The sequence below is a fragment of the Balaenoptera ricei genome, chromosome 5 (genome assembly GCF_028023285.1).
Source record: "Balaenoptera ricei isolate mBalRic1 chromosome 5, mBalRic1.hap2, whole genome shotgun sequence".
Classification (NCBI taxonomy): Eukaryota; Metazoa; Chordata; class Mammalia; order Artiodactyla; family Balaenopteridae; genus Balaenoptera; species Balaenoptera ricei.
Genome location: NC_082643.1, coordinates 121,790,560 through 121,814,289, shown reverse-complemented (window position 1 = coordinate 121,814,289; position 23,730 = coordinate 121,790,560). Strand labels below are relative to the sequence as shown.

At 38.4% G+C, this 23,730-nt stretch overlaps 1 pseudogene; it reads left to right on the top strand.

The window, feature by feature from the left end:
* The first annotated feature begins 3,029 nt into the window (after positions 1 to 3,029).
* LOC132366277 (rho GTPase-activating protein 20-like) lies at positions 3,030 to 20,965 on the top strand (annotated as a pseudogene).
* Positions 20,966 to 23,730: the final 2,765 nt, after the last annotated feature.

Genomic DNA, 23,730 nt, shown 5'->3' with positions numbered 1-23,730 from the left:
TATTGGCATAAAGTTGCTTGTAGTAGTCTCTTAGGATGCTTTGTATTTCTGCAGTGTCTGTTGTAACTTCTCCTTTTTCATTTCTGATTTTATTGATTTGAGTCCTCTCCCTCTTTTTCTTGATGAGTCTGGCTAATGGCTTATCAACTTTGTTTATCTTCTCAAAGAACCAACTTTTAGTTTTATTGATCTTTGCTATTGTTTGTTTCTATTTCATTTATTTCTGCTCTGATCTTTATGATTTCTTTCCTTCTGCTAACTTTGGGTTTTGTTTGTTCTTCTTTCTCTAGTTTCTTTAGGTGTAAGGTTAGATTGAGATTTTTCTTGTTTCTTTAGGTAGGCTTGTATAGCTATAAACTTCCCTCTTAGAACTGCTTTCGCTGCATCCCATAGGTTTTGGGTCGTCATGTTTTCATTGTCATTTGTCTCTAGGTATTTTTTGATTTCCTCTTTGATTTCTTCAGTGATCTCTTGGTTATTTAGTAACGTATTGTTTAGCCTCCATGTGTTTGTCTTTTTTACGTTTTTTTCCCTGTAATTCATTTCTAATCTCATAGCGTTGTGGTCAGAAAAGATGCTTGATATGATTTCAATTTTCTTAAATTTACTGAGGCTTGATTTGTGACCCAAGATGTGATCTATCCTGGAGAATGTTCCGTACGCACTTGAGAAAAACGTGTAATCTGCTGTTTTTGGATGGAATGTCCTATATATATCAATTAAATCTATCTGGTCTATTGTGTCATTTAAAGCTTCTGTTTCCTTATTTATTTTCATTTTGGATGATCTGTCCATTGGTGTAAGTGAGGTGTTAAAATCCCCCACTATTACTGTGTTACTGTCGATTTCCTCTTTTATAGCTGTTAGCAGTTGCCTTATGTATTGAGGTGCTCCTATGTTGGGTGCATATATATTTATAATTGTTATATCTTCTTCTTGGATTGATCCCTGGATCATTATGTAGTGTCCTTCCTTGTCTCTTGTAACATTCTTTATTTTAAAGTCTATTTTATCTGATATGAGTATAGCTACTCCAGCTTTCTTTTGATTTCCATTTGCACGGAATATCTTTTTCCATCCCCTCACTTTCAGTCTGTATGTGTCCCTAGGTCTAAAGTGGGTCTCTTGTAGACAGCATATATATGGGTCTTGTTTTTGTATCCATTCAGCCAGTCTATGTCTTTTGTTTGGGGCATTTAATCCATTCACGTTTAAGGTAATTATCGATATGTATGTTCCTATGACCATTTTCTTAATTGTTTTGGGTTTGTTTTTGTAGGTCCTTTACTTCTCTTGTGTTTCCCACTTAGAGAAGTTCCTTTAGCATTTGTTGTAGAGCTGGTTTGGTGGTGCTGAATTCTCTTAGCTTTTGCTTGTCTGTAAAGCTGTTGATTTCTCCATCAAATCTAAATGAGATCCTTGCCGGGTAGAGTAATCTTGGTTGTGGGTTCTTCCCTTTCATCACTTTAAGTATATCATGCCACTCCCTTCTGGCTTGCAGAGTTTCTGCTGAGAAATCAGCTGTTAACATTTTGGGAGTTCCCTTGTATGTTATTTGTCGTTTTTACCTTGCTGCTTTCAATACTTTTTCTTTGTGTTTAATTTTTGCCACTTTGATTACTATGTGTCTCGGCGTGTTTCTCCTTGGGTTTATCCTGTATGGGACTCTCTGCGCTTCCTGGACTTGGGTGGCTATTTCCTTTCCCATGTTAGGGAAGTTTTCGACTATAATCTCTTCAAATATTTTCTCTGGTCCTTTCTCTCTCTCTTCATCTTCTGGGACCCCTATAATGCGAATGTTGTTGCGTTTAATGTTGTCCCAGAGGTCTCTTAGGCTGTCTTCATTTCTTTTCATTCTGTTTTCTTTAGTCTGTTCCGCAGCAGTGAATTCCACCATTCTGTCTTCCAGGTCACTTATCCGTTCTTCTGCCTCTGTTATTCTGCTATTGATTCCTTCTAGTGTAGTTTTCATTTCAGTTATTGTATTGGTCATCTCTGTTTGTTTGTTCTTTAATTCTTCTAGGTCTTTGTTAATCATTTCTTGCATCTTCTCAATCTTTGCCTCCATTCTTATTCCGAGGTCCTGGATCATCTTCACTATCATTATTCTGAATTCTTTTTCTGGAAGGTTGCCTATCTCCACTTCATTTAGTTGTTTTTCTGGGGTTTTTTCTTGTTCCTTCATCTGGTACATAGCCCTCTGCCTTTTCATCTTGTCTATCTTTCTGTAACTGTGGTTTTTGGTCCACAGGCTGCAGGACTGTAGTTTTTCTTGCTTCTGTTGTCTGCCCTCTGGTGGTTGAGGCTATCTAAGAGGCTTGATGGGAGGCTCTGGTGGTGGGTAGAGCTGACTATGCCTCATCCTTGATGGAGGATTATGTTATGCCCTGAATCAGTCTGTGCAAATTAATAATCTGAGTTTAGCACCTAGTTTTTCCACTTAGCCATAAAAAGGGGTGGGGGGGCTGAAGTTCCCTTCTACCTCAGCTCATCTTCAGACTTCAGTTGAAAACTCATCTCTAGGTTGATGCTATAGAAATCAACACAAATGGAATAAATAGTTGACTAACTGCTACCTATGTATTTGGTCAGAGTAAGTAAATTTTAGCTTGTATGTAATAATAAGCGTAAATGTTTATTTCTTGCCAAAGAAATTATATTTCTCCAGTTGTGTGGGATGTTAATATTCAGTGAAAATTATTTTGAGATTTTTGTCATTTTCTTTTGTACTACATACATTAGAAACTTCTGTTCTCAAGAATTAAACTCAGATGAAACCTTCACTATCACTTTTGATATTCATTAGAATGCTTAGTAAGTTACTTTTCAAATAAAATTATTACTTTTGTTTTTAGAACAGGATCTGCTTTATAAATATTAAGATATTAATACTAGTAGAGGCCCATGAAGAATTTACAAATGGGAAGGGACTGTACCCAGTTCACTGTCTTTAGACATCACTATCCTCTCATATTTAGTTATTGAAGAATACCGAAACAATGAAAAATGAATTTTATTTAGGTCAAAAGATGACGATTACTATTAACTTATCGGTGAGATGACAGATACTTACAGAATATACCACAACCACTCCTCCTAAGCATCTAAGGGAACACCCCTGTGTTAGGAGAAATCTCCCTAGAATCCTATAAATTTCACAGACCATTGGGGCTTACCCCCTAGCATAAGACTGAGGTAAAGGAAAGGAGAGGGGTATCCATAGTAAAGGATACACAATAGAAATTAAAACTGCAGCCCTCCTCTCCCTTCTCCTCAAGTCAGTTTACATTAGGTTCGTTCTTTCTAACTTCTACTGAGAAAATCTCACTGAGTTGTGACTGAGTGTGAAGAAACACCGTGAGACCCTAGGAGAATCCACTGTAGTATAAAGCTTTGTTGTGATACAGTTTGAACATTTCCAAGCTAGCATCTAGCTTTGTTGGTGTAGTATCATGAGATTTATCATCTCACTCCAAAAATAAAAGAATAATCCCATCAGAAAGCCTGGTGGCTCTGCGGGACGAGATGAGGCTCAGGATAGGAAAGAGGAGGAGGGTTCTTCAGGGAGCTACAGGTCAACACCCATGGAGGCCAAGTGGTTATGAGCACAGGCTCATGAGTTAGGTTGTCTGAGTTCAAACCCTGTTTCTGTTGCTTTTGGCAACAGAAAACTCTGTGAGTTTCCTCATCTGTAAAATGGGGCTAATAAAGACTACCTGATGTAGTTTACAATTAAATGAAATAATGTTTATAAAATATTTAGAACAGTGCTTGGCATATGGTAAGTGCTCAATGTTACAGGAGAGTCGAAACCATGCTCTGGACTTTTGGATAACTCCTTGGTTTGGTTTCAAGGGAGTGGATAATCTTGGCACTGTATTTCACTAAGAAGAGAATTATTCAAATGACTTTTTCCAGGTCAGTGTATTTGGAAGTTTCCGCACAGTACCTTGGGTGTCAATACACATAGATATCTACATCAGAAAAAAAAATCTATAAAATCCAGCAGATATGTGTCTATCTTTCCCATTTGCCATATAGTTGTAGCTTGATAATGCCTTTAGAATTACTATGTAGAAAAATAATTTTATCTGATAATTGTGTTTCAAAGAAATCTTCAACTACACAGACATAGGGGAAAATGCTGAAATTAACTGACTACATAATTGCAAAGAAATAAAGCCATACTATAAAAACACAACTTAGGAAGAGAGAAGAGAGTCCAGCTCCTTCTTTTTAAAGTATCCCTCCTCCAATATGGAAAAAGCATTAAGGTGCTGATGACCAGCCCATTTGCCCTCTCAGAATTCTCAGTCTATCTCTTTCTTGCTTGAGCTGTGTTTTATTTATATATATATATATATATATATATATATATATATATATATATATATATATATATATATATATATTTATATATTTATATATATATTTTTTTTTTTTTTTTTCTTTTTTTGGCTGCATTGGGTCCTCGTTGCTGTGCCTGGGCTTTCTCTAGTTGCAGCGCTACTCTTCGCTGCGGTGCACGAGCTTATCATTGTGGTGGCTTCTCTTGTTGCGGAGCATGGGGTCTAGGCGCGCGGGCTCCAGTAGTTGTGGCACGCAGCTCAGTAGTTGTGACACGCAGGCTCAGTAGTTGTGGTGCACGGGCTTAGTTGCTACGTGGCATGTGGGATCTTCCCAGACCAGGGCTCGAACCTGTGTCCCCTGCATTGGCAGGCGGATTTTTAACCACTGCACCACCAGGGAAGTCCCAAGCTGTTATATTTTGTGTGCCACAAATCCTTCCTGTTTTACTGAAATGCTTTCTACTAGCTTCATGTTATATAAAGGAATGGAAATAAACTATAATTAGGGGTTTGTGTTCTACATGTGCTTTACTTTGTCATTACCTGAATACAAGCTTTGCCTTTAGAATATGGATAATAATTTAACAATAATTATTTATTCACCTGTTTAAATTTTTTTAATTTATAGCAATTTTTCTTGCTTCTTTTTTGCAGTCTGTAACTATAACAGTCACAAATTCAGACACAGTGAATAATGTTATCAACATGTCACTTTCAAAGCTAGGAATAACTGTAAGTTACCTGCAAGTTATTTTTAGTTAAAAACCAACTTTGATTTTTGAGATTCATGTGTTTGTGTGTGTGTGTGTGTGTGTGTGTGTGATGTACCTACCATCATAAGACAGCTGATTATTACAGATATGTAAGTCATATTTGGTGCCCCTAAATTCAGAAGTTGAAGGCAGCAAAGCTCTGTTATTAGCCTATACATGAGTGTTGTATTCCCATTTTAAATTCTGTGTGAATTGTAAGTCATAGCATAATGAAATCGGGCTATAATTGTAGAGTGCTATGAAAACATGCACTTTACTGTATATATTATATACCTAGAGAGTAAAATATTTATAAGATTCTAAATATTTCCTCCTCTATTGGACTGTTCTTTCTGTATCTTCTTTCCTGATTCCTCCCATCCCATCCCCATTTACCCTGACTGCCACCTGAGGACTCAATCTCAGCATGAGAAATCCTAAATGATATCTTTTGTTGTAAATTTGACATAAAGACCACCTGGCTAGAAGCTACATCCCCTTGATGCAGGTCCTGAGAATGAGATAGCTAATGCCTCTTGTGAACTGGTAAAGAAGACAAGTTCTGAATAAAACCATGGATCTGGGGGCATTTGTGTACACATCACTTTCATCTTGTTTTGCTTTCAAGTGTCTGTTCTCCTTTATGTTTTGATAGGACTGTTATGGCTTGTTGAAAATTTTTTGGTGAAAGAGATGGCTATGTTTGGGGATGAGGGTGCATAAGGGAAAAGAGAGGGAAAGGGACATTCAGATGGACAGAACTGAAGAAAGCACGTGTAAAGCATGGCTCCCTATATAAAATTATATATAAATATATAAAATTTATATATATAAGTAGATATATATGTGAATATATATATATTTATAAATGTGAAAATGTCTTGATATTGTGATATGACATAATGACAATATTTGTATTTAAGTTTTGTCTGACTCAATGGTATAATAAAGCCCCTTAATAACTCAGGTCAGCCAGAATTTGGTATAAGAAATCAATGATGATTTCTGTAAAAATTGAATTTAATAATACATTTTAAATAAAATTGAATTTATATGCACTGAGTAAAGCACCCCTCTGCATTGATTTCTAACCTATTTGATATATATGTCCTGAATAAGAATTAAATCTTAGAAGAAAATGGTTTTAGGGATAAGGTTGGGGAGATTAATGTTAGAGCTCATTTTATTTCATTTTGTAATTTTCCTTTGCTTAAAGTGATCAATCTCACCAGACAAGAAAAAACTTCTATTTTAATGAAGAATTGGGGTTATATGCCTATACATGTGTTCCTGATTTAAGGGATTCCAACATAGTTTTTCCAATCTTTACCTTAAAAGAAAAGATTTTTATTAGCTCTCACTTCTTATTTGCAATACAATTTTGAGCAGATTTAGCTGTGTGTGTGTGTGTGTGTCTGTGAGTGAGACTGCTTCCATACCGGGACCCTGCCTCTTTCACAGCAAGGCCATGATTTGTAATCAGGAGTCAAGGGCAAGCATACATGGTACCTATCACCAACAACTCTATTTCAAACATTTCCTCTCCTGGAGGTCTCTTTAATTCAGCAGTCTTTATAATTTAGACTTGTTTCAAATGGGATATCCAGTATTCCTAGGCAGTGATTCTGCTGGGAGTTAATGGTTTTCTGCATCTGACTTAATCGCTAGGTTAGAGTCCTTGTCCCTTCTTTCCCTTGAGTGGCGCTTGTCTGCATCAAAGCCAGTGGGCTGAATTAACTCTGCCATCTACTCAAGGCCTCTTGGGCATTTTTCTCCTTTTGCTCATGGTTGCTGAGCTAATGATGCCTTTCTTTTTTTAAAAAAAAATATTTATTGATTGATTTGGCTGCACTGGGTCTTAGTTACGGCACATGGGATCTTTGGTGCAGCATGAGGGATCTTTAGTTGCAGCACGCGGGATCTTTTTAGTTGTGGCATGCGGGAATCTTACTTGCAGCATGCAGGCTCTTAGTTGCGGCATGTGGGATCCAGTTCCCTGACCAGGGATCGAACCAGGGTCCCCTGCGTTAGAAGCACGGAGTGCTTGCTAACCACTGGACCACCAGGGAAGTCCCTAACGATGCCTTTCAAGTTTTAATTTGCTCAGAAATAGTCATGGCAGAGTATGTGACTCTCTGGACAACATGCTTGCCTGGGCAGGGACATTTGAAGGCAAAAGCCAACAGTCTCCAAGGAGTCTGGAGACAGCAGAAAGCAGGACTCCTCCAGCGTGAAGGAGCATTACCATGATTTTTTTATGCCATGGGCCGCCCACAAAGTGAGGGGCTGATTGCATGTGGTTCCATAGATCCCCACCCTTTATCAAAAAGGACAAGAATCTCAGACAGTCCATTGGAGGCTGTGAGAGGGACAGGGGTTACTGAAATCAGCACTGTTAACTCAAAAATTGTAGCCACCCCTATGGACCAAATAGCATTTATACTAGCCCAAATCCTTTCTTTTTGGAAGTACAGAAATGCTAAGGAAATGTGTTCTTCAAGTACCTACTGGGAAGATTTGCTGTGACACATAGTTCTTTTTGTCTCCAAGGGCTCTGAGAAAGATTACCAGCTGTGGGTCAGTTCTGGCAAGAAAGAGGCCTCATACCTACTCACTGGTTAAGTGTCAGGGAAAACCTAAGATGGGGATGATTGGGTTCAAAATTGTGACCCTAAAGTCTCAAAGTAATGGTTGATCAGTCTTAAGCTTAAATACCCTTAAAAGTGAAAATACCATGCAATATTTATTCATTCATTTATTAAATAATTCCCAGCACTTACTCTATCCCAAGCACTGATAACATCTTTTCATTCAGCAACTTATGGTCTAGTTGGGGAGAGAAATGTGAATTTTGCTTCTTTGCTTTTTTCACTTGACAGAGTTATCTTGAAGATATTTATTTACTTACTCTTTACTTACTTACTTAGGTATGAAAGCAACACAAAACTGGAATATCTTTTTCTCATACATTATTTTTCATATTCCAGTCCTGAAGTCCTCTGTTCCATTTCCTAACTACTAAATAGTCTCCATTTTGTGAGAATCTTCTAAAATCCAGCCATGCCTCTGAACCCAAGTACATTTATTTAATACCTGCTCTGTGCCCACAACTTTTCTCAGCATCATAAAGAAAATGAGATAATCACACTCAGACTCTTCAAGTCTTCACTGACTAAACCACCTGTACTTTGCTGTTTCTCAAGCTGAGTTTACCAGCATTGCTCTTGAGGTTTTTGATAAACAGATTACACCTTTCCTAAAATAGTTACTGTAGCAAGTTAGCAAGAAATAATAATACATACTCTTGGATTAGCAAATCTGTTCAGTGTAGTCAGTGAAAAAAGAGGGATTAAAACAAGGGAAAGGACAAAATCTGTAGCAGAACTTGCAATATAGTAAAGGTGACAATGATTTCTGCTAGAAAACTTAGAGCATTCCCTCTTACATGCAGTATCTTTTTTTCTTTTTTAATCTGTTCAATAATCCTGTGAGGCTATTACTCTTTCAAGTGATCTGAAGAACGTTTTCAAGTGATCTGGAAAATCCAATCAACTGAGTTTTTTCTACAATATGTAGAGTCCCAGTCTTAGAATACATGGAGTCACCAAGTACATAGCTGAGGACAAAATCCCCTCACCCATTTCATGTGTTTTTCTTTTTTAATGTTGACATCTTTGTAAAAGTCAGTCAGCAATAAAGTGAAAAAAATTGAATACTTAAATATATTTATTTTAATAAAATGCATTAATTTAAACAAAACCACATAGATGACAACTTTTAGGCTTCGAACAGCTTCACTCACCATGGCTGGCTCTAAGGACTCCTAAGAGCCTGTCATTCATGATGATACCTTAGCAGTCATTCTGAATGCCTTTAACATGCTCTCAATTCACAATTATGGATTAGCTCCTGGTTATCCTGGTGATTTGGTTGTATTTTATTGCTGTCATGGAAGTTTCTTTTGCTTTAAAGGATGTAAGTCGCAGTGATACTTGTTCTGAACAAAGCACTGACATTGCATTTATGCCAGATGAAAAGCAAAAGCAAGAGCTCCCCAAGTTATATTCAATAATAAATCAGGGGACTTCCCTGGTGGCACAGTGGTTAAGAATCTGCCTGCCAATGCAGGGGACACGGGTTTGAGCCCCTGGTCTGGGAAGATCCCACATGCCACGGAGCAACTAAGCCTGTGCGCCACAACTACTGAGCCTGCGCTCTAGAGCCCGCGAGCCACAACTACTGAAGACCATGCACCTATAGCCGGTGGTCTGCAACAAGAGAAGCCACCACAATGAGAAGCCCACGCACTGCAACGAAGAGTAGCCCCTGCTCGCCACAGCAGTGAAGACACAACGCAGCCAAAAATAAATAAATTTATAAAAAATAATAATAATAAATATAAATCAGAAATGAAAGAAAAGGAACTTTCATTCTATTCTTAAATAATGAAATCCATGTCACAGCACAGGGTCTTTGAGAGTTCTATGGTGAGGAAGCAATTTAAAGCCTGAAAGAGTAAAACAAATCACTTGGCAGGTAACTCCCAGTGATTTCTGGTGTGGTTTTCCACTCCGTAAACACTGTTTTGCACTTTGCTTCTGGGTTTCCACCACCATGCAGCCTTGCCTCTGATCACTGCCTCGCAGGACCCCCCTCAGAGGGGAGGCAGCAGTGGGAGGCAAACATAAAGGCAAACAACCCCACTGCTCTGGAACAGCTCTGGCTATTGAACTGACAAAAGGAAATGAAAAATCTGTTTGTTAAACTGACGTGTGAGAGAACAGTGATCATAGCAATTCTTAACATACATAGTACAATTATTTTTAATATATTAAGCACCAATGTTTATAACTATACTTACTTTTATTCTTATGAGTCTATGTGAGGGTAAGCATTTCAAAGGAGGAACGTAAGGCAAGTACTTTGCCTAAGATGTACAATCTAGTGAGTGTCAAGGCAGAAACTAGAAGGCCTTCAATATTCTCAGATGGAAACATAATGAAAGTCAACACTGTGCAATGCACTGACGGATATATACAATCCAAGCCAAGCAATGTGTCTAAAAACATTTTTCTCTGCTCTTTTGCTTGGGCACCTGCTTTCTGTAGGGTGTCCCCCATGACAGTGCACTTCATGCTCACTCAGGGGGCACAGCCTTCTCTACCCAGAAGGCCCAGAAGAACGGCAGCCACACCAGCGTGGTGCACTTGCTCACGGTAAGGTAGGTTTGATCGCGCCCATCACCATCAGCAGAATCTACATTTAGATTTTTCTCCATACAGGGCATGAACATCCCTATGGAATTAAGATGAGCCACTTCCAGCTACTGTGCTCCTGCAGCGGGGACCGTAGGACTCCACCTCTCCTTCCGCCCTCCAGGAGGCCTGCCTCCTGAAGCAGGAGTCCCAAGAGATTCAAGCCCAGTTTATCGTGAAACCCAAGCACTCAGCCAGGATCCAAGCCAGGAATCAGCAGGGAAAGGTAAGCCCCTTCCCTTCCTGCAAGTGTCTTCTCTTGGCTCTTGTCTCTACTCCTGAAAGCAAACTCATGACATACAGCCGATTCTCCAGGTAGGAGTGGGGGGGGCAGTATAGGCAGGCACCAACACCCACCCAGAATCAAGCTCAGAGAAACCCCGAAGGTCTGAAATCAAGACCCAACTCACTTCTAGGAAAGTTGTTATTTTTTTTTTTTTAATTCCTCTAGGTAGACATCTCCCTTCTCTGTATCCCCAGAGCTCTCCCCACATATAATTATGTCTTTACACATCTGTGTGTCTTATTAGAACATGAGCTTCTTATGGCCTGGGAACACATCTTCCCCATCCTAGGGTTTTGTCTAGCATCTCATGCCCTCACAGGAGGTGGTTAGATGACTGTATGGCTTAGACAAGACTTGGAATCTGTTCTGGGCTTAGGCTGAAGTGGCCTTGGGGGTTCTGGTTAGAACTGAACTCTCAGTTTTACCCCCATAGCAACCTCACTTTCCACGTATGCTTCAGACCCAGGTTGCGACTGGAACTGGACTGAATATTTTCAGTTGGGGTTTTTTAAAATCTTCCCTCTTGCAATTTTTTTTCCCCTGCCATTCCAATATTGTCCCATCAATATTTCTTTCTCTGAATAAAATGTGTTATTAATTTGGGAAGTATTTGGGCCAGAACAGAATTTCTACTTAAAGTATTTTTATTGTTATGATTATTATTCTCTAAGCACAAAGTTTCAAAAATTTTATTTTTTAATATTCAAACCCTAATTTGAGCATGAGGAAACACTAACCTAAATCTTACCAGGACTGTTTAAGAAAGATAAGGTTATAAAGTTAGCTTGTTTAATAGTCCCCATATTTTTTCATGGCTATAGCATACACTTTTAATGGTCACAGAGGCAACATGAACTCTAATATCAAACAATGTACATTATGAAAGGTCCAACTAAGCCTGAAAATATCTTTGATTAAGTATAGGACTCAATGTCTATTTTGCTTTCTGTCTATGCTCATGGAGTAGCTGGATATATAGCTTTGTAGCAAGGGATATAGAGCACTCTTTTTAAGAGCATTCTTATTAAAGCTGAACAATGAATGAATACATTTGGATAGTTTTAGAAATAATACAATCAGGTTAAGAGTAGGGAAACCAGGTTGCACAAAACAACTCAACCTATAGAAACATGTATCTTAAACATTTGTACATGTTAATGTAGAAGAATCTCCTCCTGGATGTAAGAATGTATTTGCTTTCTTCATTCTCTCCTTTTAGAATGATGGAGGTATGCATGTCAGGGCAGGAAGAGCCTAAGGTAGAGTGGTGGCATTCCTTCATGACTGCATATCTTCTGGAGGCTGCAAAATCAAATGGAGAATGGGAGTGGGGTCTGCTTTGGTTGGGGGAGACCGATGTCTAGGCTGCCGTCGGCCCTCTGAGGGGGGAGATTACCTTTATCAAGGCTGCTACGAGCCATGTCTGTGTTGAGCAGTACATTACATTATGTAGTCCAATGAGGTGTAGGTAGCATCATTTATGTTAACTTTGAGAAACCAAAGCTCAAAGAGTTTTAAGTAACCTATCCAACTAAGTGGCAGAACAGGAGCCTTCTGGTTCTCTCATCCAGCACAAGTGCTTCGCCCACATGAGTGGACATGGTGACGCACTCACTATGTCTCAGAAAAGACAAGTGGATGGGCGTTTAAGGATATTTTGTAAAATGTTGCCCATCTGTTTATTTTTCTACAACTTGGCTCCTCTGTTGACTTTTTTTAGTTGGTTATTTAAGCAGGTTTTTTAAGCAAATGTTAAACGGGTTACTTAAGCAAATATCAGGAAAACATTCATAGCTACGCAGTAGAAACTTTGAACTTAGCTTTTCATTGCTGATCACTTATTTTTGAAAAGCCCTTTGTCAGCATTCCTTTGACAGGGGCTGTTGGGTAGTTAAAAATCATCTCTGGGTAGCTGGGTAGGGTGTTACAGGAAGATGGCCACCTGGCATCTTACCATATAGCCAGCATTTAATGACTACTTCCCAAGGACCCTGACTGCAGAAAGTCATCTATGGAGCTGCTTGAGGGTTGTGGCCTACCAGAGGAGAGGTCCAGAGGATGGCTGAAAAGTGGGGTCAGGCAGGATGTGTCATGAAAGGCAGATCCTTTTGATGGGAAAAAAGTTGACCACGGTTGGGTACTCAGAAAGCCAAACAGGAAATCTAAGAGTGGGAAGAAGCCTACTACAAAAGTAAATGATTACCAAACTCTGCAAACTCTTGATTTGAATACCAAATCTTTTTGGCTTTTAAAATGAGATTTGACACCTGAATCCACTGATAATACTTAACAGCAGGAAACTTGTATAATACAGGTTAAGTGACTCATGACACAGTGCAGAGGCAGTAGATAGCACTGTCTGGGGAATACTGTCACTCGGAGAATCAGCCCTGAGTCTAATCAAGCCTCTAGGTTTAACTACTGGTTTGCAGGATATGGTGAAGAAGAATATATTAACACCACAAGGATGCAATTAGCCAATTTCAGAATGTGGGAAATTCTATACAAGAAATGACTCAGTTTCTCTCTCTTCCAGCCACTGCAACGAACATGCTGTAAAATGTAAATGGTGGAAATCAGGTTAAATGAACTAAACTAATATTAGTAATAATCTCTCTTCTTCCTTAGGTTCAGGCCAGAAGACAGTTAAGAGGAGTTCAGTCAAAAACTGGGCCTTCTGGTGAAGCTCCAGCACTCGTGAGGACAACCAGTGCCCAGCTCCACCGCCCACAAAGCCAAAACAGCTCTTTGGAGTTTCTCTCGAGGATGTGTGAGATAATGACCACCCGCCCACCCCGATTCTGGTAGGTCCCATCTTGGTCTTCTGTAGCCCTCCTGAGGAGGGGAGCTCTGAGAGGGCAAGTGTTCTCATCCAAATCTATCCTCAAGTGGAGAAGTCATTAGACAGCCCCTGGCTTTGACTGAGTTTTATTAATATTACTTCAAAGAATAAGATCTGATTTAGGTACTGCAGAGTCATAAGGCAAATACAACAGGAAAAGATACTCTTGTCCATTCCACTGGTTTCAGCAAAGACCCACCTACACCTGCTCAGATCAATTAAAATGGGCTCCGTGTGTATGAATCTGAGAGTCCACCTCACCCTCATATTCTCTCCTCATCTCCTTCCTTGGACTCCACACTCAGTCTCAAGTCTCCTTCAGCTGAGTTTACTCAATCTTATGACTCAAAATATCTCACATAGATTTCATTTGTAATTCAAGTGCTTAAGCATAAAGACTCATCCCCTGGCAAATATGAGTCATTTAATCCTGACAGACTGCATCAGATGAAAGTCACAGTTTGACCTGTGTTATCTCAAATTAGCGTACTGAATTGTCAGTGCTCTCCAAGCACTATACCACATGCAGGGAATCTTATGCTATATGTGAAGAAATTTATCACACTACTGATAGTTACATGCTAGCTACTACCCTAGTCCTTGCACTTATCACAGCAAATTTAGGGGGTAACTATGATTATCATCTTCCCCACTTCATAAATGAAAAACAAAAAAGCCTCAGTAAAGTATGTGCTGTGCCTGAAGTCATATAGCAGATGAGTAGCGTAACGGATTCCAGATTCCTTGGATTACCTGACTCCAATACCTGTTACCTCTCTACCCTGTCAGCAGAGGACATGAAGACACAGCAAAAGGAAATGAAAGACAGATGAGAAGGGAATCTGATCAGAGAAGGAGGAGAGGGGTTTTGAGCCTGTTTTAAAAGAGGGCAGGAAATACAGGAAGTAGAAATGGGGTATACAGTCACTGAAAGGAGAATAAACAAATGGGAAATTAGTATGGCAAAAAGATTTCTACACTTCGTAAAGAGCATCTATAATAGGGAATAATGAGAAAGGAACAGTGAAGGAGGAGAGGGTGATTCTACAAAGGCCTCAAAGCAGAGAAATTTGATTTAACAGTGTAAATTTACTAAAAAGGAAAATCTGATTAAACGAGTGTTTAAAATGTTTCAGTGTATGAATGTAAAATGGATTGTTGGGTAGAAAATATATTTGGAAACACTGAAAAAAAATTTCAAATGGACTTCAGTCCTTCCAGCTCTAGCACTGTACCCTCATACACCCCAGGTCTGTCAAAAAGGGGGCAAGCTTGTGCTCCGGGCTTGCAGATAGGAAATGCCACATAGTTTTCTTTTCTTCCCTATAGCATATGCTTTCCTTTATCAATCAAAAAGGGCCTCTCACAGAAGGCATATTCAGAAAATCAGCCAGTATAAAATCATGCAGAGCCCTAAAGGAGAAACTAAACTCTGGGGACAAAGTGAACTTGGATGATGAATCCATTCTTATGGTAGCATCCATCTTAAAGGTAGGGAAAGTTCTAGCATTATCCACACACAGAGTAACTCTGAAGCTACATGACTGGTCCTTCATCATGACTGCCCAAGAACCATAACAGGCATAATATAAAAACACTTGACAAAGTCAAAATTGAAGGAAGCTACTTTGGGTGTTAAAAGCCCCACAATGTTAGATATACTTTCCTTTTTCATCACACAACGCCCTCCCCATCTTCATTCCTGAACACTCCATGCAAAAGAATAAAAATAATAAATTTCAAAACACACACTTACACATACAGAGTGTTTACCAAAACAAGCTTCCTGCTTTTGATGACTTCCTCGCCACCTTCCTAATGAAGACAAGGTTCATATTAAAGAAAATTCATATTAAGCTTTTGGAAATAGTTACACAAGTTTACCGCAGTAAGTAAACATTTGCCTTACGATGAATCAAAAAATGCTCAGTGAGGACACCTGATCCCTTCATCATACTTCCTTCCCCTGTCTCTTAATGCCTTTTACTTTAAAATTAGTGTAGGGATGACTCGACCCTTTGTTCCTCCTTTTACCACCGTTGGCATCCTTTGTTGATATTTGTTGTTTAACCCACCACCCGTGGTTATAGTTACATGGTAACCAGCTCCTACCACATGCCTCTTCTTATAAATCTGACTTTTAAAGTGGGTACAGCAGTGAAAATCAGTTTGGAATTCTGAAAATTCAATAGATTTATACAAAAATAGATTGAGTTTGAAATGATACAGCTAAATCACAAGTGTCTAGTTACATTTCTACCAGGGGAATAACAGAACAGAAAAATTTAATCAATCCATGTTGGTACTTGTTAGCAGCTCTGAACAAAAATATGTTAATGTAGTAATGACTGTAAACAGGTTATTAAAATTATCTTAGAAACTCAGTAACATTTGGTCTTTCCTTGTCCCCTATTAATGTCTGATTGTAATTCGATTATATGATAAATAGCAACAGTTCAGAAATGACTTAGAGTTGACCCCTACTACACTAGCACCATAATAATGCACACTAGGTATGCAAATAGCAAGATGAGTATTGCCCTCTGTAAGGTGCACACATGGAACTGATGTGATTTTCTAGCAAAAGTTAGTAGGCTCTTGCCTATTTCCATGTTATAAGCACAGACTAGCAAGAGGGTAGCTACTCATGGGTACAGTTCCTAGACATTCACAATGTTTTCTCTTCCTAAAGTTGACTGATCTTGGTGGGGAATCAAACTTTGCAACCTTGGCTTTGATAATACCATGTGTCAGACTAACCAGAGAGTTGGTCTAAATCAGAAATGAATGTATCATCAGTACCACATTGAGTTTGCCATTAAACTATCTATAAACAGAGGTCCAACAGCAAATACCCCTGGCATATTCTGCACGTGTCATCTTCTGGTCTAACCACACTCAGCCTCACCAATGGACTCTACAGAACAGGGTCCAGGAAAGAGAGGAGACACACACTTCAAGTGCATGTAGTTTGGTACACATGAGGCAAAGGCCCTGCTGCACCCTCCCAGACTCCCAGAACCAGCCAAAGCTGGAGTGCTTCCTCTCTCCACGTACATTGGGGCCACTTCTTAGGAAACACAGTGAAAACCTAATGATCGTGAGTGGATATTGTATACCAATAACACAGTAAAGGTACGAGAGGACTGAGACTTTGGCCATTGTCTCCACTGCTCTGTCCCCAGGACTCAAAAGAGTGCCTGGCACAAACAGCAGCTCAATAAAAGTAACACTTACTGGATTATAATCATGACAGTTGCCTAGAAGCGTCTCCTGAACAAGCTACTATTAAGAGAAGTCGGGCTACATGTTAAGACCAGTGGAAGCAAGGTGTGCTTTTGAAACTAGCAAGGCAATGCAATAATTTCCCCTCAGTCTTACACAGAAGATTACGACTTCATAAATTTTAATAGGCCCAATTCTATGATATTAAGACTTGTTCATCAGCCCTCTAAAGTTATGAATTTTCCAGGCGTCCACTTAGGAAGCTTACATTTGCATATCTCTAGCCCTGATACTCAGAGGCCTGAAGTTGCAATATATCCAAATTTTCAATTTCCTTTTTTGGGAGGACGTGTTCCATTCAAGGAGTTGTAAGGGGTAACATGTAGTTACCCACTGGGGATTTTGATATATTTCTAACACCTACTGCTTAAAAGTCTGCAGAACTGAACTTTTATATAGTTAAAAAAAGGAAGACTGAAGCTATTATTAGAGTAGTTTTTTTCCCAAGGACCATACATACCTCAAGTCAGAAAGCCCAGTTCTCTCTTAATACGTGTGCAAGAGCATGTGGAGGTGTGTTTTTTGGTTATTTTTTGTTTCAGAACTTTTTTTGCTTGAATTAAGAGCAAACACTGTGTCTAAAGTAAACAAGCAAAATGGGTATGTCCATTTCTTTTCAAGAAACTAATAGGATTTAGGATTTAGGATTTAGGATGAGTCACCAGACCTTGTCAGTTTGTGCTAGCGTGCTAACATGAGTAAGTTCCAGGTGATAGACAGGGCTTTAGCGTCATTCTCACTACAGCCTAGACTACTTTTATGCTTCTAATTTTACGCTTCTAATTTTAGTTAGAGAAAATCCAAGCAATGCTTCTGGATGTGCAAGTCTGTGGATAATCAGAGCCAAGCTCTGTGTGGATCACAGTTTGTGTAGTTGAGAAGGAAGTGGGGACTGAACTGAATTTTTCAGCTAAATGTTTTCTCTGTAATTCCTCCAACATATTTATCAGAAAAATAATATATATTTTTTATCTGTGTAAGGATTTTCTTCGAAATATCCAAGGAAGTGTATTTTCAGCCAGTCTCTATGATAAATGGCTTGGTGTTACTGATCAAGGGAATGAGGAGGAGAATATAACTGCAACCCAGAGGTAATCATGCAATACCCTTAGGAAAATATTAGCTTATAATTTACAGCTTTGTCCACTAAAATAATGACCAATGTCAAAGGGTTTCACTTGATCATACCCAGGAAGCCAGTTTAAAAATAGATGCATGCCTTACTGTTGATATTGAATTCGTGTTTTCTCCTCATCTTATTAATATGGAATCCTTGACCATTTTACACCTTCTGAATACATGGAACTGCTGGAGATGAAATCCATTGGTCTAAAAAGAGATGCTAAAGGATCAATCTGCCAGTGGTATGATCTTAACTTTGTCAAACACATAACTAACCAGAGAAGTTCTTACCTGGTTCAGGAATTAAATTCAATGAAACATTTTTGTATGCATTCATTCCTGGAACTCTGTGAGAGTGGACTGTGTACATGGTATACAAAGTACTCTGTTCTCTTTGTCTTTGTCTTTCCACTTCCTAAGCAAAATGACTTGCTTTGTTTAGAAGTATATTCTTCTGTCTTTAGTCTTTTAGACCAGCTGCCAAAAGCAATGTAGTTCTCTTGTGATACCTTTTTGGAGTGTTACGCAACATTCCTCATCCAATCAGATGACAGCTTACAATTTATCAGTGTGTAGAGCCCCAAGCATTGTTTGCCTGCCTAATTCTGGCAGCTCAGAATTATAAAACAACTTCACAAAAAAGGTAATGAGATCTCTCATTTTTATGCCTTGTGGGGCAGAGTCCCCACTTTGAACCTGAAGTTTGCGGTATTAACTCTGATGGACCAGTTTTTTAAAGTGCACATTTTAATTGCATTCCCCTGGAGTGGCAGAGTCCTACTCTGGTGGGGTATGGGAAGGTGGGTTGTTAAGCCAGAAATTGAGAGCTGCTGAGTCACTTCTCCTTTCTCATCCAGGAGACTAAACAGTAGAGAGATGAGAGTAGGATGATGATATGATAGAAAAGAACCTTGGGCTTTGGAGTCTGAGAGCCAAGGTTCAACTCTCAGCCTAATCACTAAGGGATGTGTAAACTTGGGCAAGGTTTCCAAGCCATGGTTGCATCACTGCACAATGATGACAACGCCTAGCTGCTCTGGTCACTGCTGGCACATCCTAGGTGGCTTGGGCAATATGAGTACCCATGGCTCCACACATACTGGCCTCGCTCTGCCAGTTGTGGCTCATTCAGAAAATTACTTGTCTACTATTTTGCCTCCACTGCAGGATGAAGAAACTAGTAAAAGATTTCAGAACATCCTAATAGAGCCACAACGTGCCTAATAAGAACACAGCTCTTCCCCAAGCTTACCCAGAGCAAGCATGAGGCAAGGCAATGCAGTCAGACAAACACATCACATGTTTTCTCTCCAGCTGCTTCCTTCCACAGAAATCTCTGCTTCCCACATTTCAGGTATTTCTTAAGTGAATTTCACAAGTTTTTGTGTATTGGATACTTTATAAATTTTCAGATGTTATACATAAATTATATCTCAATAAAACTGGAAAAGTTCTTAAATAAAAATAAATAAAATTTAATAAGAGAATATACATCTTTGCCCCAAATATCCTATGTGGGTTACCTGAAAATTATCCTAGTTTTAAGGATGTAACCATCATTACAAAAATGTTAGCTATTTAAATTTGGCCACAAATTATAATTTTAGCCCACTGATTAAAAGAATTTTAAAATCTGTGCCCTAAGTACTCTTGAAAGTATCAGTTATCTCATAGAGAAAACTAGTGTGTGTGTGTATATATATATATATATATATATTTATATTTATATTTATATATATATATATTTATTTATTTATTTTAATCAAGTCTGAATTTTTCTCAGAATTATTCTGCATTTTTGTTAGAGCCAAGATCACATATGAAATGTGATTTATAACTACGCCATAAAATAACACCCCATTTTTTGCCCTTTCGTGTTACAGATTTCTTTTGTACAGTTTCTCACTGAAAACTGCCTCAAGATATTTGGAGAAGATATCACTTCCCTCTTTGAAGAGAGCTCAGTGAGTCGCGATACCAGTGATATCACTGATAACAGTGAGAAGGCTGCAGGTACTGTGAATACTTAATTAGCTTTGATGACAAAGACAGCAAGGCTGCCAGGGGTCATGGGAGGTCCTTAGACTGTGCTGTCCTGGAGCCCAAAGCACATCCAAGGGCAATGATTTCCATCTGCTCCAGGTCAGGGGAGGTTTCACACTGTTGTGAAACCAAAGAAAGGATAAGACAGGTCTGACTTCAAGAAGTTGCTAGTACAGCATTAGGAGACATCACGGTATAATACAGCATTTGAGAATGTTTTCAAACAAAACTTTAAATGGGATGCATATATATCAGATGTGCTCTGGCTGAAACTAGAGTGAGGGGCCCAGAGCGCTGCCTGGTTTATTCCCCTCTCTCTCCTTTTTCTGGTCAGTGGTCCCTGAGGTACCACAGGTTCCCAGTGCCTTTGAAATAGGTTGAAGAGAACCAGCACCACTGAGAAAACAAGGACTTGACTTAATGTCAAACAGCCTTTCCAGACTATAACCTCATGTGCCTCTATTTACCAACTGCATTAACTTCGGCCAGTTATTCTAGCTCAGTTTCAGTTTCTTCATCTCTAAAATGTGAATAAAAATAATGTCTAAATCTAAGGATTGTTGTAAAGATTAAATGAGATCATGGATGTAAAATAAATTTGTAAAAAAGCAATGAACAGGGCTAGTAGAAGTTCCCAGGAGACTAGAGCTAGTGCTATTTGAGCCTATCTAATCACAGCTAACTGGTAGCAGTCCATTTTATAAGGCAGCATTTAGATTCAGAACCTGAGGGCATGTATCATGAGTCCCTTCACATTTTTAACATTTCTTGGTTTTATGACATTTACCTCATTGCTTTGAGGAAATCTTTAGGAAAATCCATTTAATCAGGCATTTAGATGAGCCTAATATCTGAGAATATGCTTATACTAAGACAACTGTTTGTTTTTTATTTCATCAGTGACAACAAAACAACCTCTTGAATCCAAGCCAGTGAGAGTGATAGTGATTTACAAAAAGGCACAACTGCAGGATGACGCCAAGGCCCCATCTAGCATGGGTCCACCCAGCTACCTGTCTACAATTTTCTAAGTCCCTGAAGATGATAATCTCCATAATCACACTTGACCCTTCCTTTTGCTTTATTTGGCTACCTGTCTACAATTTTCTAAGTCACTGAAGATTAGAATCTCCATAGTTACACTTGACCCTTCCTTTTTCTTTATTTCCTATAATATCTCACTTGAGAACTCTTTTTACAAAACATTTGCATGATTTTGTTGAGTCTGGATTAAATCCTCAGATCCTATCCAGAAATAAATGAATTTCTTGGCAGAAGAATGAACATGAGGCACCTTAAACCAAGAAAACCACTTTAGATCACTGAATGAAAAATAAGACCTTCCAAGGGCCCAGCTCATCCCATTTGAGTTTTTCTTTTTCTTGATCCCATATATGCCTGTTTGAGAAAATCTACCCACAAAGTATCTCTTCTATCTTCTATTTCTACCATATTATACTATAGTTTTTGTATTGTATTGTACATTTTTATATTGATACAATAAAAATGGGTTAGACAACCATTTTATTTGCTTATGATTCATATTAACACTTTGGTGGAGGCTCATCTGGCAGTTTGGGTGTCAATTAAGATCACTTATGCACCTACAGTCAGTTGGCAGCTCAACTGGAGCTAACTTACGTGTCTGCTGGTTGCTGTTGGCTCTGGGTTGATCCCCATGTCTTCAACAAGCTGGCCAGCCTTCTTCATATGGTGGAAGAAGAGCTCCCAATAGCACGAGAGGATTTTCAAGAGTCAATGTAGGAGAGTACTCCACAAAAGACTACAAAGACAATGAGTTATTCATTATTTACTGAGGGCTATTACTGTAATCTACCACACATGAAAATCATAACTCAGGACAGCATTACTACCACACACATCATTGTATTCATCAGCTTTTAACCGTCCGTTCTTTAGACCAGCACTTCCCAAGGGGTATTAGGAAGTGTGGTAGAAAATATCTTTGAAATAATAATTGATTTTTTCCTCAGGTATTTCTTGCCTTTACCCTCTCCCTGTCTTAAGCTGTCTTAAGAGACAGATCATTTCCTCAGGGAACAGAAGTTACAGAAGAATTTGAGGAAAAGAGAGCTCTTTGTTGCTTATCAGTTTTGAAAGAGAAATAATAGGAGGTAAAGAAAAGCTGAAAACAACTAATTTGTCAATTGTAACCCACAGAGGAAATTCTTGCCATGTGGAAATGGTCAATAATGTTAGTTTTTCCCTCAGGATACTCAAGCATAATGTATCATTGAGAAAGTCAATTTATTAATTTTTAGAAAAGATCCTAGGAACTGATAAACTATAAAAGAATCCAGTTGTCTAATGCAGAATGAACAAAAGGCAATTGGACTCTCTGATATTGGTCTTTACCATTGCTGGTAAGATTTGTGTAATCATCAATCAGCCTGCACTTAGCATGTAATTAAGGTTAAACATTTTCAAAAGTAAAGCAAAACGGGACTTCCCTGGTGGTCCAGTGGGTAAGGCTCCGTTCCACTGCAGTGGGCCCAGGTTCAATCCCTGGTGGGGGAACTAGATCCTGTATGCATGCCACAACTAAGAGTCCACATGCCTCAACTAAGAAGTCCACATGCTGCAACTAAGAAGTCCACATGTTGCAACAAAGAGCCTGTGTGTTGCAACAAAGAGCCTGTGTGCCACAACTAAGACCCGGTGCAGCCAAAATAAATAAATAAACAATAAATTAATTAATTAAAAAAGAAAAGTAAAGCAAAGATGCTGAGGATGAAAATCTTATTTTATTCCAGAAAGAAAGCTATTCATAGGCTACCTTTATGAGAAAACGAATTCTCTTTATGGTGATTAATTACTATGATATATTGAATGGAATATATATATATATATACACACACACATATATACATATATATATATATATATATATATATATATATATATATATATATATATTCAATTCTTTATTCCACAAAAGCAACATGTAAGAATTTGGGGGATGGAGTATATATTTGTATAAAAAACCATCTTTTTTCAAAAAGCATTGGGCGATGCCTTTCATATTTCTCTATAATTCTTTCCATGCTAGTCAAATGAGCCAATAAGTACTCTAAAGATCTGTAATGAATGCTGACTCTATTTTCCATTTTTATGCTTTACATGTCCACAGCATAACTGGTGCTAGGAAGAAATTGATTTCTTTTTGGCCTTGGGTCTAAATGCCAGTATTCATTTGGTCGGCTACATCTTTCCAGGGAATGAAATCATTCCTTTGTCATGCAAAAGAAACTACTAGAAAACAAAATTGTCGAAGGAGAGTTATAGTTTCCTAAAATGGAAAAAGAGAAACTACTTTGTGAGAGTGGGAGTTTTTCCAAAATGTAGAGGTATAAAACTAGTTGGAAATGTAAAATAAGACAAAACAATACTGACTTCAGGATAATGGATACTTCTGTAGATGGAAGGAAGGGAATGGGATAGAGGAAAAGTGAAAAAGAAACTTCAAGCATATGTATATTATTTTATTAAAGATTTTTAAATGCTAACATTCTGCCATAATGCTTCAATTTTTTTAAGAAATAAAATGTTAACAGGTAATTTTATTACATAAATACCCACAACATACTCATGCATACACACACATATATATACATATGTTTTTATATATAAACATATAAAACATTATTCAATGAATAAATAAGACTACAGAAATTTTTATCATTCAGCATCTTATTCTTTTCCTTAACATATGTTTTTGTGATTTCTGTAAACTGATACATGTAGGCCCAATTCACTCAGTCTAGTTGCTGTATAG